Below are 14139 nucleotides of genomic sequence, written 5' to 3' on the forward strand. Positions count from 1 at the left end.
TTCCTTCCTGCCCTACCTCCTTCTGAAGTTGGGAGGGACAAAGGAGTCCATCCTCAAAGAGGTGCGGGCGATCGTGAAGCAGACCACCCTGATCTACCCGGCCTCCAAGACTTTCTGCTTCCTCCTGGAGGGAGCCCAGGTTAAGAATGCTAACCAGAGGGTGGGGTGCTTGAAAGAGCTTGGTTGGCTGCCCAGAGTGGCTGGGGAAACCCAGCCAGACGGGTGGGGTATAAATTATTATTATTATTATTATTATTATTATTATTAGTCAGCCACAAGTCTTCAGTACTTGAACCCCAAAAGTAACATTCTCTTGGGACACACTGGATACTGAATTTGGCTTTTAAAACTTTCTTGCCTGCCTTATTTCCACAAAACCCCTTTCTCCTGTTCCATAAAACATACCTTTTGCCACTTGACCCTTCTGGCTTTGCAAACACACCTGAGGCATGGAAACTCTCTGAGATGTCAATAGGCCAGGTGGTTAGAGATGCAGCCTGTTCCCTATCATGTTATACAGGGAATCAAAACTCTCTGGAGAATTTCAAAACCCTCTGCCGCTTGTCAGATGCAAAATGGCTCATGCATTAAGGTTGCTATGGACACCCACAGAACAATGATCTATTACAAGGATCATAACTTCCCCACCAGCCTCCTAGGAGAGTTGAAAAAGCTTTATAGAATTTTGCTCTTCTGCTCGAAGCATAGAATTTGTCTTCAAACACGCCTACTTTTGCTAGTGTCCTCAAGGCGACTGAAACACTTAGTTCAGCTTACAAAATTCTTCACGAAGTGGAGAGGGTGAAAAGTTCTTTTCTTCCCCTGGTCATATGAGACCTTGGGTCATCTAATGGAACTGATTGGCTGCAGACTTAGAACGCTTTATTTAAACAAATTGGTTTCAGTGGGCTTACTCTTGAGTATGGCAAACGCTTAGTATCATCCTAAATATTTCTGTATTTTTGTTTCTTACACAGTGCTTTTTGCCAGAACATGGCTTCAAGGAAGTTTGCATCAAAACAAAGCAAATCAATAGAAATTGCAGGAGGGAGGAGATTATGCTACAATTTTAAACCAGCAATAACCATCTTAGCAATCTTTCTAAAACACAGAAAGACTTAATGCTCAAAAATGGTAAAATTAAACGAAACATGGCGTCCAAACATGGAATTTTGGAGATTTAAATCTTTAAATATTTGCATTGCTTGTCCAGATCTCCAAAAAAAGGGTAATGGGTGATTTTATACATTTCTTGTAACTTAGGAGATACTCAGTACCTTTGGACCATCACGATTCATACCATTTTATTATTTATTTTAATACTCAACATTCCCTTCCCACTCCCAATTTCTTTTTAATTCTTATGTCTTCCTGCTGTATTTCCAAATGTGCATCATATAACTTCAACTGTGATCCCTTCTGACATATGATTCAGTAACAGCTTCCATGTTCCCCCCCTAAACCTATTGCCCATAGATTTCTTGCAGCACATGATCAGATTATTTCGATCTACGTTAGTAGAACACTCTCTGGTTTGGTTGGGGATAAGTAATAATAATAATAATAATAATCACTTTGCCAGCAAAGGTCCATATAGTTCAAGCTCTGGTTTTCCCAGTAGTGATGTATGGAAGTGAGGGCTGGACCATAAAGAAGGCTGATCGTCGAAGAATGGATGCTGTTGAATTCTGGTGCTGGAGGAGACTCTTGAGAGTCCCATGGACTGCAAGAAGATCCAATCGATCCATTCTGAAGGAAATCAGCCCTGAGTGCTCACTGGAAGGACAGATCCTGAAGCTGAGGCTCCAAGACTTTGGCCACCTCATGAGAAGAGAAGACTCCCTGGAAAAGACCCTGATGTTGGGAAAGATGGAGGGCACAAGGAGAAGGGGACAACAGAGGATGAGATGGTGGGACAGTGTTCTCGAAGCGACCAACTTGAGTTTGACCAAACTGTGGGAGGCAGTGGAAGACAGGAGGGCCTGGCGTGCTCTGGTCCAGGGGGTCACGAAGAGGCGGACACGACTAAACAACAACAACAATTTTTAAAAAAGGAGAACAGATAAGTGAGGGAAGAGTGTGGAGCGGCCTGTAAGGAAGCCTAACAAAGTTCTGATTTCCCCCATGGTGACTACGTTGATTCTTTTTTTTTGAAATAGGTAAAGGTAAAGGGACCCCTGACCATTAGGTCCAGTTGTGACCAACTCTGGGGTTGCAGCGCTCATCTCGCTTTACTGGCCGAGGGAGCTGGCATGCAGCTTCCGGGTCATGTGGCCAGCATGACTAAGCCGCTTCTGGCGAACCAGAGCAGCGAACGGAAACGCCGTTTACCTTCCCACCAGAGTGGTACCTATTTATCTACTTGCACTTTGACGTGCTTTTGAACTGCTAGGTTGGCAGGAGCAGGGACTGAGCAACGGGAGCTCCCCCTGTTGCAGGGATTCGAACTGCCGACCTTCTGATCAGCAAGTCCTAAGCTCTGTGGTTTAACCCACAGCTCCACCCGCATATGAACCATCAAATTCTTTAAAAGTAAAAAATACCGTATTTTTCGCTTTATAACACGCACCCGACCATAACACGCACGTAGTTTTTAGAGGAGGAAAATCCGTAGGCATGCCACCCGTAGGCATTCCCTCTATAACACGCACAGACATTTCCCCTTACTTTTTAGGAAGAAAAAAGTGAGTGTTATGGTGCAAAAAATACGGTAAATCTCTCTCTTTGCTTGTGCCACTGCTTTGCTGGTGCTCTATGAAAGTGCTTAGCCTGCCTGTTGGATAACACAGGGCTGCCACAGATTGTCAGTTGCTGAGAATCAGGTCCTGGGCATCTGTGAAAACAGTATCAGGCGAGCCCTTGGCTTGAACCGCCGACATCAGGAAAGTGCACAGGGTGCCCACGTTCGTTACCAAGTTTCCTGCCCGCCGCATCTTCTTAGGTCAATCTCCGTTTTGATTGGCCCCTCTAATGAGCAAGAGAGAAGGTTCCAGGAAGCAACAGACGAGGAAGAAGGAAGGAGCAAGCCTGGTGAAAGATCAAGGTAAAATAAACACAAGCAGGGCAAACAAACCCATCATCATAATAAAAAATAATCAAAAAGCCTGCCATTAAAGAGAGACATGCTAATTAAAAATATAATAACCCCGATCGTCGCACCGGAGGCTTATTTAAATTTGTGCAAGTGCAGGATTTCATTTTCTCTGCTCAAATTAGCAGCAAAAGGCAGAACTGTCTGAGCTGTCCATGATGCACTCTGGGTTCACCCTGTAGCATAAAATAATAATAATAATAATAATAATAATAATAATAATAATAATAATTTACTTGTTCTTCTCTACCTTTTTCTGATGGGACTCAAGGTTGCTTACAGATAAAAATAATAACCACGAAAACATAGAAAAACAGAGCAATCATTAAAAAGCAGTTAAACATCAATAAGGAAAACTATATACATATATAATATTTATTAAAACCATACAAATAATTGCAATTAAAGCAGCATGGCAATGCCCCTTTCATTAAAACAGCCAGTTCCCCAAAGCCAGTTGGAATAACAATGTCTTCACCTGCTGGCAGGACAGCATATTTGGTTTCACAATTACCCTCTGTTGTATAATAATAATAATAATAATAATAATAATAATAATAATAACAACAATAATAATAATAATTCCCGTTAGGCAGAAGCAGAAGGAAAGGGGAGGAGAAGTCCCTATTCCAAAAGACCTCCTTCCTTGCACTAATAGCATCCATGATAAAAAGGGTCCATAAATATTGGGAAGCAAATAAATTAAAATAGGTACGTAGAGAGCTGCGTAATACAGAACCAGACCGTTGGTCCACATCAGGCTCAGTATTCCAGGGTTTCAGGCAGGGACACCTCTCACCCCTACCCAAAGTTGTTCCCAGGAATCGAACCCAAGACCTTCCGCACGATACTGTGCGACTGAACCGGTTGCGCTTCCTGAAGCCTGCCTTTGCCCTGAGGTTAGCACTCCCTGCCTTTGTCTTCACAGACGCTGCCTTCATAAGACCAGGCCAGTCTCTCGGACTAGAAGTTGCAGGGGGGGTTGGACTAGATGACCCTAGGTGTCCCTTCCAGATCTACAAGTCTATGCAGGGACGTCGACTTGAATAAAATATTGGGGGGGGCAGGTATACCTTGCCCTGCATAATCAATCAGATGATGTTGCATATACACAGTGATGGATTTACGTATAAGCTAAACAAGCTATAGCTTAGGGCCCCACTCTCTTGGGAACCCCAAAAAATTTAAAGGGAAAAAACCTGGATGTACATTTCCAAAATATAAGATAAAAACAAATAAAATAAAACCTACATGCAGCAACAGTGTTTTGTGTTGTGTGGGCTCCTATGATGTCAGTCATGAGCCCCGCCTGCTAGCCTGCTCCCTCAAATATCACCGGTTTCCTCCTTTCTATATATAGGGTGCCTACATTCTGCTATTTATAATTATTAGTAGTTTGCCTCATATATTTACACCTTTTATTATTTCATGTTATAGCAAGTTTCTAGAGACTAGATGATGAGTCTTTGTAAATTGTGTTTCTAAAGGAACTTTTGCTATTGCCAAATGCCAATGTGTTTGCATTATTAAGTTTGTTATGAATAATTTTTTTTTTATGTTAGAGCTTAATAATTATTTCACTGTTAATATACTTCTTAACTGTATTTCACTATTAATATATTTCTTCTTAATTGCATTTAATTTTTTTTGGTAAAACTTTATTGTTTTAAAATAGATACATTTATGCCAGGAAAGCAAACCAACCAACCAACCAACCAACCAACCAACCAACCAACGAACAAACAAACAAACAAACAAACAAACAAACATACAGTCAAATAAACAAACTATAAATTGACAAACAGACAGTAGCAATATATGAAACAAAACAATTCTTATAACTAACATCCTTTGTACTCCCAATTATGTGAACGATTGTAAAACTTGTAAAACAAGAAATTAAAAATGACTTCCAATTAGTCTCACTGTACTTTATCTGTTGATTATTTTATACCGCACAGTTATATATTTCTTATATAGTTTCTGTTAACTTCCCTAGAAACTTATATTTATACAATGCAAGGTTCAGTCTAATTCTGCCAAGAAGTTTCCTTTTATATTGTAATTTTTAAAGTATTCTTTAAAAATTCTCCAATCCTTATAGACTATTTGTTTTGTTTGGCCTCTTATCCTTCTTGTCGTCTTTGCTAGCTGCAGGTATTCCACCATTAGGATTTGTCAATCCGCCATGTTAGGTATTGCTGTATTTTTCCAATTTCTTTCTACAGTGGTGCCTCGCAAGATGAATGCCTCGCAAGACGAAAAACTCGCTAGACGAAAGGGTTTTCCGTTTTTCGAGCTGCTTCGCAAGACGAATTTCCCTATGGGCTTGCTTCGCAAGACGAAAAAAATTCTGGGTTTGAATTTCTGTGTGGTGGGTGGCTGGGGGAACAGTTGGGGAGGGGTTTGCAAGAATCTGGAAGCTTGTGTGGTTTTTTTCTGCATTTCTATGATTTTCTGTGACCATTGGGCCACTCTGCTGTTTTTTTTAAAAAATTCTGGATTTGAATTTCTGTGTGGTGGGTGGCTAGGGGAACAGTTGGGGAGGGGTTTGCAAGGATCTGGAAGCTTGTGTGGTTTTTTTCTGCATTTTTATGATTTTCTGTGACCATTGGGCCACTCTGCTGTTTTTTTAAAAAATTTCTGGGTTTGAATTTTGAAATGCTCTTTACAGTATGTGTGACTTAATAAACTCTTGTTGTACCAAATTTGGCTTTGTTTGGACTTTTTTTGACCATAGGAACGCATTAATTGATTTTCAATGCATTCCTATGGGAAACCGTGCTTCGCAAGACGAAAAATTCGCTAGACGAAAAAACTTGCGGAACGAATTAATTTCGTCTTGCGAGGCACCACTGTACTAAGATTCTGGCCACTGTTATCCCATACATAAACAATGTTCTTTTCGGTTTCCCTATTTCTTTTGGCAATATACTTAACAGAAATATTTATGGCCTTTTTAAAATATAAATTTGAATTTTTTAAAAGTTCTTCATATACATTATTCCAAAATACGCAGATGTCTGTACACTTCCACCACATATGCAAGTAAGACCCAATTTCTCTATATATCTCCAGCATATAGGTGATCTGTTCTTATACATTTTAGCAAGTGTTTCTGGAGTTTGGTGCCATCTGTACATCATTTTCATTATATTCTCCCTTAGATTATAACAGGCCGTAAATTTTATATCTTCCCCCCATAATTTTTCCCATTGTTCCATGTAAATATTATAACCCAGGTCTTGCACCCATCTCACCATTACTGCTATCACTTGTTCTTCCTTTACCTCCCATTCTAATAGTACATCATATATCTGTGAGATGTATCTTCCTTTACTTTGTATCAATTCTTTTTCAGATTTTGATGTTTCTTTTGTAAGACCTTTTTTTTATCCATGATTAATCTTTGATGTATTTGAAAATATTGCAGCCAATCCGTCAGATACCCTTTAATTATTTCATATTTTTTCAACGTGAGCTCATCCTGTTGTCCTTCTAATAATAAACAACCCCTAAAACAGCAATTTCTTCTTAATTATATTTCACTATTAATATACTTGGGACCCGGGTGGCACTGTGGGTTAAACCACAGAGCCTAGGACTTGCCGATCAGAAGGTTGGCGGTTCGAATCCCCGCAACGGGGTGAGCTCCCGTTGCTCGGTCCCTGCTCCTGCCAACCTAGCAGTTCAAAAGCACATCAAAGTGCAAGTAGATAAATAGGTACTGCTCCGGTGGGAAGGCAAACGGTGTTTCCGTGCTCTGCTCTTGTTCACCAGAAGCGGCTTAGTTCTGCTGGCCACATGACCCGGAAGCTGTACGCCGGCTCCCTTGGCCAATAAAGCGAGATGAGCGCCGCAACCCCAGAGTCGCTCACAACTGGACCTAATGGTCAGGGGTCCCTTTACCTTTACCTTATTAATATACTTCTTCCTAACTGTATTTCAGTTCAACAATTACTTTGATAAAATAAATATTTTGTTATGTACAAATGGCTTGAGATACCTATGAGGTCCATCAATTACCATATAGCATACATTCAACACAAAAAACAGCATAATTTGTTGTTGACAAAGGACAGCTGGACATATAAAAGGCCCCATTACCTTCAGGAGCTGAGGGCCTCATCAAAACTAAATTCGGCCCTGCATATACATACCATTTAAATGGCAACGCCAATCAACTTTCTTAATTATTGGGCAGGAGGAGGGTACATCTTTGAACGACAGCTGACTTTGTGTGCCCACGCTGCATTTATGTGTTTGAGATGAGCATTTTTAGACTCCCTGCTCTCTGCCTTTGTCTCTGGGGAGAACTGCTCTTTTGATTTCATCTGCATACAATTTCCAGCATGCGATTAAAACCGAGACCCGTTAGGTTGGGAACAGCATACCCTTAATTAGTGGAGAACGCTGCTTCTCTCCTTCCTGTTTACCCAGGAGGAGTTTGCAAGCTCCTCGTGAAAACCAGGTTGTGTCGGTTCCTGGGACAATGCATTAAGATGAATAAATATTAATTTTGTGGGAGGTTGCCCTCCCCTTCCCCGCTTGCTTAAAATGGAAACAATTAACTCTCTTAATTAATCAGATTAGACCTTCAAAAGCTATTTCCCTTTTAAGAGCTTTGTTTCTGTTTTACCAGCAATTAGCGCTGATGACTTGAGTGAATGCCCATCCTTGGAAATTTTTTTAAAGGGGTTGGTGGGTGGTAGGGAGTGAGGGGGGGGGGCGGATGGCAGAAAATGCTATTGTGTGTTTAATGGAGCTGTAATATGGATTAGCTAATCAAGTGTGAAGTGTCTGTTTGCCCTCTATTCGGTAATTATTTGAAAGCTTTTGGAAAACCTTGCCAAAACTCTTGACTTTTTCCACCAATCTTTCCATGGGGGGGGGTATGTGTGCCGAGAACAACTGTGCTGGTCCCGGGGGTTAAACAAAAGGCAAGGTCCAAGTCCAGTCCGTGGTCGATGAAGCAATATGAAGGCAGTCCGTAAAAGTCGAAGCTGGGTGCAGGGCAGGGTTCAGGCAGGAACTGACAACCACCAACGTTGCTCCCGCAACTTGGGACTGGGGCTGGCTGGCTTTTATCTGCCCCGAGGCATAGGGTGGCCCCGATCCTCTGGTGACTCGCCTCTCCTGGCCTGGAGGCGAGCACTCCTCCTGCGGGAACTTAGTTCCCTCCACCTCTCTACCCTGAGCCTCTGCAGCTCAGGAGAGGCTGGAGGGTTACCAGACCCAGAGGCAACCTCAGCTTCCTCTGACGGGGCTGAGAGTGGAGCACCTGCAGGCAATGGGTCCTCCATCGCCTCAGGAGCCAGAGCAGACTCAGCTGGTGGCTGCACCTGAGGATCCAGCACAGGTGAGGACCCTTCAGGCTCAGCTGGTTCTGGAGGCAGGAGATCCTGTGCAGGCTGGGATTCCTCAGGTTCAGCATCTGAATCTGAACCCCAGGTCATCACACCGCCACCTTCTGGATTCCCTGTGCAGGTCAGGCCCTGTTGTTGGGCAGAGCAAGACGTGCCACCTCTGGCTGCAAAATTTATGGGTATCATTCCAAGAGTAGTAAATTTATCATTTGCTGAATGCATTCTTCTGTTTTTTTCCGCCTGCATCAAACTGAGAAAAGATGTCACAGAAATGAGAAATTTGGCACTATGTGGAATGTTTTCATAATCAGAATTTAAGGCTTTGTTGTGAGTTTCCCACACTGTTTCACTGTTCTCTTCCTGCATCTCTTCCCTTTAAGTAACCCTAGGGATGGTCACTTTGGGGATCCCAACCAATCAGAGAACAATAGGTACCAGCCACAGTGGCTATGCTCTACATCCACTGCCAGAGACACAACACTTTGGGGTACCAGCTGAGGCACAGGTATGCAGAGTGCTGTTGTGCTCATGTCAGTTTACAGAGTTCATGGAGCACTTGTTTTTTTTTTTTTAAACAAGCAAGCAAGCAAGCACTCAAAAGTTGCCATACAGCTTTATCCACTGCCATATTATCATAGAATCATCAGTCCAATCCTGAAAGACCTACATTGGCTCCCAGTGCGTTTCTGAGCACAATTCAAAGTGTTGGTGCTAACCTTTAAAGCCCTAAACAGCCTCAAAGGCCCAGTATACCTGAAGGAGCATCTCCACCCCCATCGTTCAGCCCAGACACTGAGGTGCAGCTCCGAGGGCCTTCTGGCGGTTCCCTCATTGTGAGAAGCAAAGTTACAGGGACCAGGCAGAGGGCCTTCTCAGTGCTGGCGCCCGCCTTGTGGAACGCGCTGCCACCAGATGTCAAGGAAATAAACAACTACCTAACTTTTAGAAGACACCTGAAGGTACAGGGAAGTTTTTAATGTTTGACGTTTTATTGTGTTTTCAATATTTTGTTGGAAACTGCCTAGAGTGGCTGGGGAAACCCAGCCAGATGGGTTGGGTATAAATAATAAATTTATTGTTGTTGTTGTTGTTGTTACTCAATCCCACAACACTGTCATGTTGGCTCGCCAAATATCCTCATTAGGAACCCAACTACCATTCTGGTTGGCTTGACCTTTTCAACTAATATATCCCCTCCATAGACATCACTGTGATGGTTGTGATGGCTTTCAAATGTCCTGTTGTTCTTCGATAAAAGAGAAGCAAGCACGTAGTCACACTATAGAACTCACTCTTCTGGGAGGCCACCAACTTGGACGGCTTTCAAAGAGGATCAGACAAATTTATGGAGGGGGAGAGGACTATGGGTGGCTCCTAGCCAGGATGGCTATGTTCTGCCTCCATGCTCAGAGGTAGCCCTGCCTCTGAATACCAGTGGCTGGAGACCACAGGAAGGGAGAAGGCTCTTGTGCTCAGATCCTGCTTGAAGGCATCTGATAGGCATTTGGGTGGCCACTGTGAGAACAGGATGCTGGACTTGATGGGACATTGGCTTCAACCAGCAGGCTCCTCTTACGTTCTTATGTTCACTTGGTCCAGCACATCGTAGTATGCATGGGTAACAACCATGTGCAGGGGAGCTATTGTGGGTGATGGGTTGTGTGCTGGGCCTGGGGGTAACCCGAGAAACATGGTTCAGGTCCGGTTCAGAATCTGAAGGTTCCGCTAGGAGTCAGTCCAACAGGGCCAAGGCAGGACACGAGGCAGGAAACCAGGCAAGGACAGGTACAGGATCTCAGACAGGATCTAGCATACAGCAATATTGCTCCTGTAACCTGGGGTGGGGTCCGACAGCCTTTTATCTTTGTCGGGGTAACGGCCGGTCCTGATCCCCTGGCGACTCACCTCCCTGTTTCGCCTGAAGGCGAGCACTCCTCCTGCGAGTACTCCGGTCTCTCCTTCTCCCAGACCTTAGTCTCTGCAGCTCGGGAGACGTCGGTGGGTTACTAGACCCAGAGGCCGCCTCAGCCTCCCCTGACCCAACCGGTAGTGAAGCAGCTGTATGTGATAGCCCAGCTGGAGGCAATGAGGGAATCCCCGCATCTGGAGCCAGGGCAGGCTCAGGCCCCTGACTGTCGGAATTCAAGCCAGCAGAGCCTCCAGTCCCAGCTCTTAGTCCAGAGGAATTTGGCCACCCTCCAGGTGCCCGGCTTGAATCCTTATGACCTCCTGTCTGCGTCTCCCGGCAGGAGAAGTGTGCCGGACCCCCGGACGTCATTGACCTCCAAACTCCCCGCCACTGGTTTCCCCAGTGTACCTCTCTGGTTGTCTGGTTTCCAAGGAATGAGTGCATCTGCATTACCTTGGCTAGTAACTCTCTGCTGTGTCTTTGTCTCTGACTTAGACACAGCTCCAACCTGTCCTCGGTTGTTTACAACAGCAACACATGCAACAGCTAAGTTAGCAAACTCTTTTGAGTACCTCTTGGGTGGTTGACCCTTTGTAACTCTCTCAGACCTACGTATGAGGTGCTGATCCTCTCTGCTCACTGGTCCAGTCTCAGGACTCTTTGGAGAACTAGTTCCAATGGTAAACAGTGGTTCATCCTTCAGTTGTGAAGGCCTATCTATTGTGTGAGACTTCCTCTCAATGACTGTGACAACTGAGCTCTCCGAGCTATCAGTGTCATCACTTTCATTACAGCTGTAATCAGTAAAATCATCATCATCTGAATCGTCCTCAGTGGGAAATGTGTGTACTATCACTCTCTCCTGTTCAGGAGCACTCTCTAGAAATTTTGTGAGAATCACCTGACCAGATTCAGACAAAATTACTCTGTAGAGACCCTTTTCATACCCCACAAAAATGCCTCTGGCGTTCTTTACTCCACCTGGAGCTTCTGTTCTCACATGAGACCCAAAAACCTTGAAATGGGCAACAGAAGGTTTTCTGTGGAACAGTTTCTCAAAAGGAGAACTTCCCAACTCTTTTGAAACCTTTCTCACTTTCGTATAACAGTACGACATCAGAGACTCGGCCCAGTACTCATGTGGCAGATGTGAACTAAGCAATTGCGCTTCCATCCCCTTTTGCAATTCTCTGTTCACCCGTACACAGACACCCCTGTTCCACGCTTCCGCTGAAACAGAAACCTTGTGTCTTATTCCCTTCTTCTGCAGGAACCTCTGGAAATCCTGTAAAAGAAAAATCTGCTTCTCATCTGTGAATAGACAATCAATGTTAGCACCATGCATACTCTTAACCTTGTCACAAAACTCCTGAAACCTCTCCAAGGCTTCCTGTGGCTTTCTCAATACATAAACCCAGACATAGTTAGAGAAATGATCCACACACACAAGATAAAATCTTGCATTGCCTCTAGATGGTTCTAGAGGACCAATCACATCAGCATACACCCGCTGAAATGCTCTGTTGACCCCGGTCACCTTCTTCTTGCTCACACCTGCAAGAGAAACTTGGTTAGACACAGATGAATTACATTCCATGTAATCACTTTGGTCAAAAGTCAACAAATACAGTCCATCCTTCTGTTTGGCAGAAAGATATAACTCTCCATCTTTGTAGATCTCGCAGCTCTCAGCATCGTAGGACAATCTCAGTCCTCTCTTTGCAATCTGCGAAACACTCAGCAGATTGAACTTCAATTCAGGAACCAAGTAAACATTGTTTATTGTCAAGTTGAGACTCTTAAGATAGACAGTCCCTACGCCGGTCGCTTCCAGCTCCTGACCGTTGGCCTGTGTCACAGTGAAGCTTTGCTTCTTAAACGTTGAAAAGAGTCCTCTGTGTGGGGACATATGAACCGTCGCTGCAGTGTCGATAATAAACGCGTTCCCAACATCTGGCGTGGTTCCTTTCGCCATCAATGCCTTTCCAGGTCTCACCGAAGTCTTGGTATGACCTTTGCCTGACGCCTCAGGCTTTGCTGAGCGGCCCTTCGCTCCTTTTGGCTGACGTGGCTTCTTACAGTTCCGCTGAAGATGCCCAGCCTGTCCACAATTGTAACATCGGACAGCGTTCAAAGCTACAGCATCCTTTCCAGTAGCTTCATCGGTGGGGGAATTAGAACTCCGTTCCTCCCTCCCCCTGTCCTTTTCTTCCAGTGCAGCATGCCGGCTGTGTTCATCTAGAACCACGGCATTCAGGGGCACTCCCCCCTTCTTGGCATCCATGCTGAATCCAAGGGTCAGCTTTACACTCAATCCCAAGCCAGCTTTCACTTTCACGCCAGTAAACTCCAAAAGTCTCTCGGCTGTTTACTGCTTTTTACAGGCAGGCAAACTTTTTGCTGTTTTTCTGCTTTCTCAGGCAGGCAATCTGCACGCTGTTTTCCACAGCTGCAAAAGGTAGTCAAAACATTCTTTGACGTCTCACTCTCTTTCTGAGCCAATCCCATTTGTCAGTAACTTTCTAAGCCCTGATGGTCGTTGCCCAGCAACCTTCCCCGGGACGGGAATCCTTATCTCACCACAGGAATTCCTGGTATGCAAGCCTTTTTCTCAGAGCTTGTTTTTCAAACGCAGCTCGTGAACCAGAAAATAAATCTTTCTGCGTTCATTCTCTCTTGCCCGAAATGCAGCATACCTTTTTGGGGCTCCGTTGCCTTGAAACACACTCCTCTCGGTGTCCAGCTGTCTGTTCAGCTTTTGGCTGCAGGCAGACGCTTTTCTTTATCTCCTTAGGTGCAGAGGATGGCAACGATTCATCGACCTCTCACCTCTCATGCAGATTCTCATAGATCAGATATCCATCGGTCTGCTACCAGATGTCGGAATTCAAGCCAGCAGAGCCTCCAGTCCCAGCTCTTAGTCCAGAGGAATTTGGCCACCCTCCAGGTGCCCGGCTTGAATCCTTATGACCTCCTGTCTGCGTCTCCCGGCAAGATCAAGGGAGGTCTCCAATCGGCGATTCTCCTCAACGTGAAGAAGAACACACCACTCCTCCCCCTCCTCCATTCCCGGGGGGGGGGGAAGAGACAGACAGAAATGTATCTACATGTCTTTATTTCTGTCTTTCAGCAGTACAGAGAAACACGTCTGTACACTCTGATTCCCAACTGCAGAGAGAGAATAAACTCCACCCATGTACTTCCAGTACAGGGTCATGTGCCACTCTGAGGTAACATCCGGCTCTCAGAGCACTTTACAGCCTGTCCCTGGTTCCCACGGTACAATCCAATAACATCCACATCCTGTTTACCATTCCAGCCACCTGGAGCTCGCTTCTGCATTGCTGCTTTTTCGTAACACTGACTTGGCCCAGCTGATGTTTGCTGCAGGGGAACCTGTGCAGACTGGGACTCTTCAGGATCAGGCCCCAGACTTGGTTCAGATGCCGCCTGAGGCAAAGGATCCGGTGCAGACTGAGTCTCCTCTGGTTCTGAGTCCGAGCCTGAGTCCCAGGCCATCACAGGTTGGTCCAAAACTAGGATTCTTGGGTCAGTGTCTTTGTCGCTTCTTCAGATATTGCTATGTGGGTGGTGGACATCTGCAGCGGTTGGGTCATAGAATCAGACCGTCCCAATGCTCTTAAAATGAAATTGGTAGATTCGCCCATCCCTGGTCAGACCTTGCTTTATGACTCATTCTTGCTTATTTTTAAATGGAAGGCTGTATTTAGTGAAAACGGCTCAGAAAAGCCCCCCCCCCCACTTTCCCCTTG

The sequence above is a fragment of the Podarcis raffonei genome, chromosome 5 (assembly GCF_027172205.1).
Source record: "Podarcis raffonei isolate rPodRaf1 chromosome 5, rPodRaf1.pri, whole genome shotgun sequence".
NCBI classification, from domain to species: domain Eukaryota; kingdom Metazoa; phylum Chordata; class Lepidosauria; order Squamata; family Lacertidae; genus Podarcis; species Podarcis raffonei.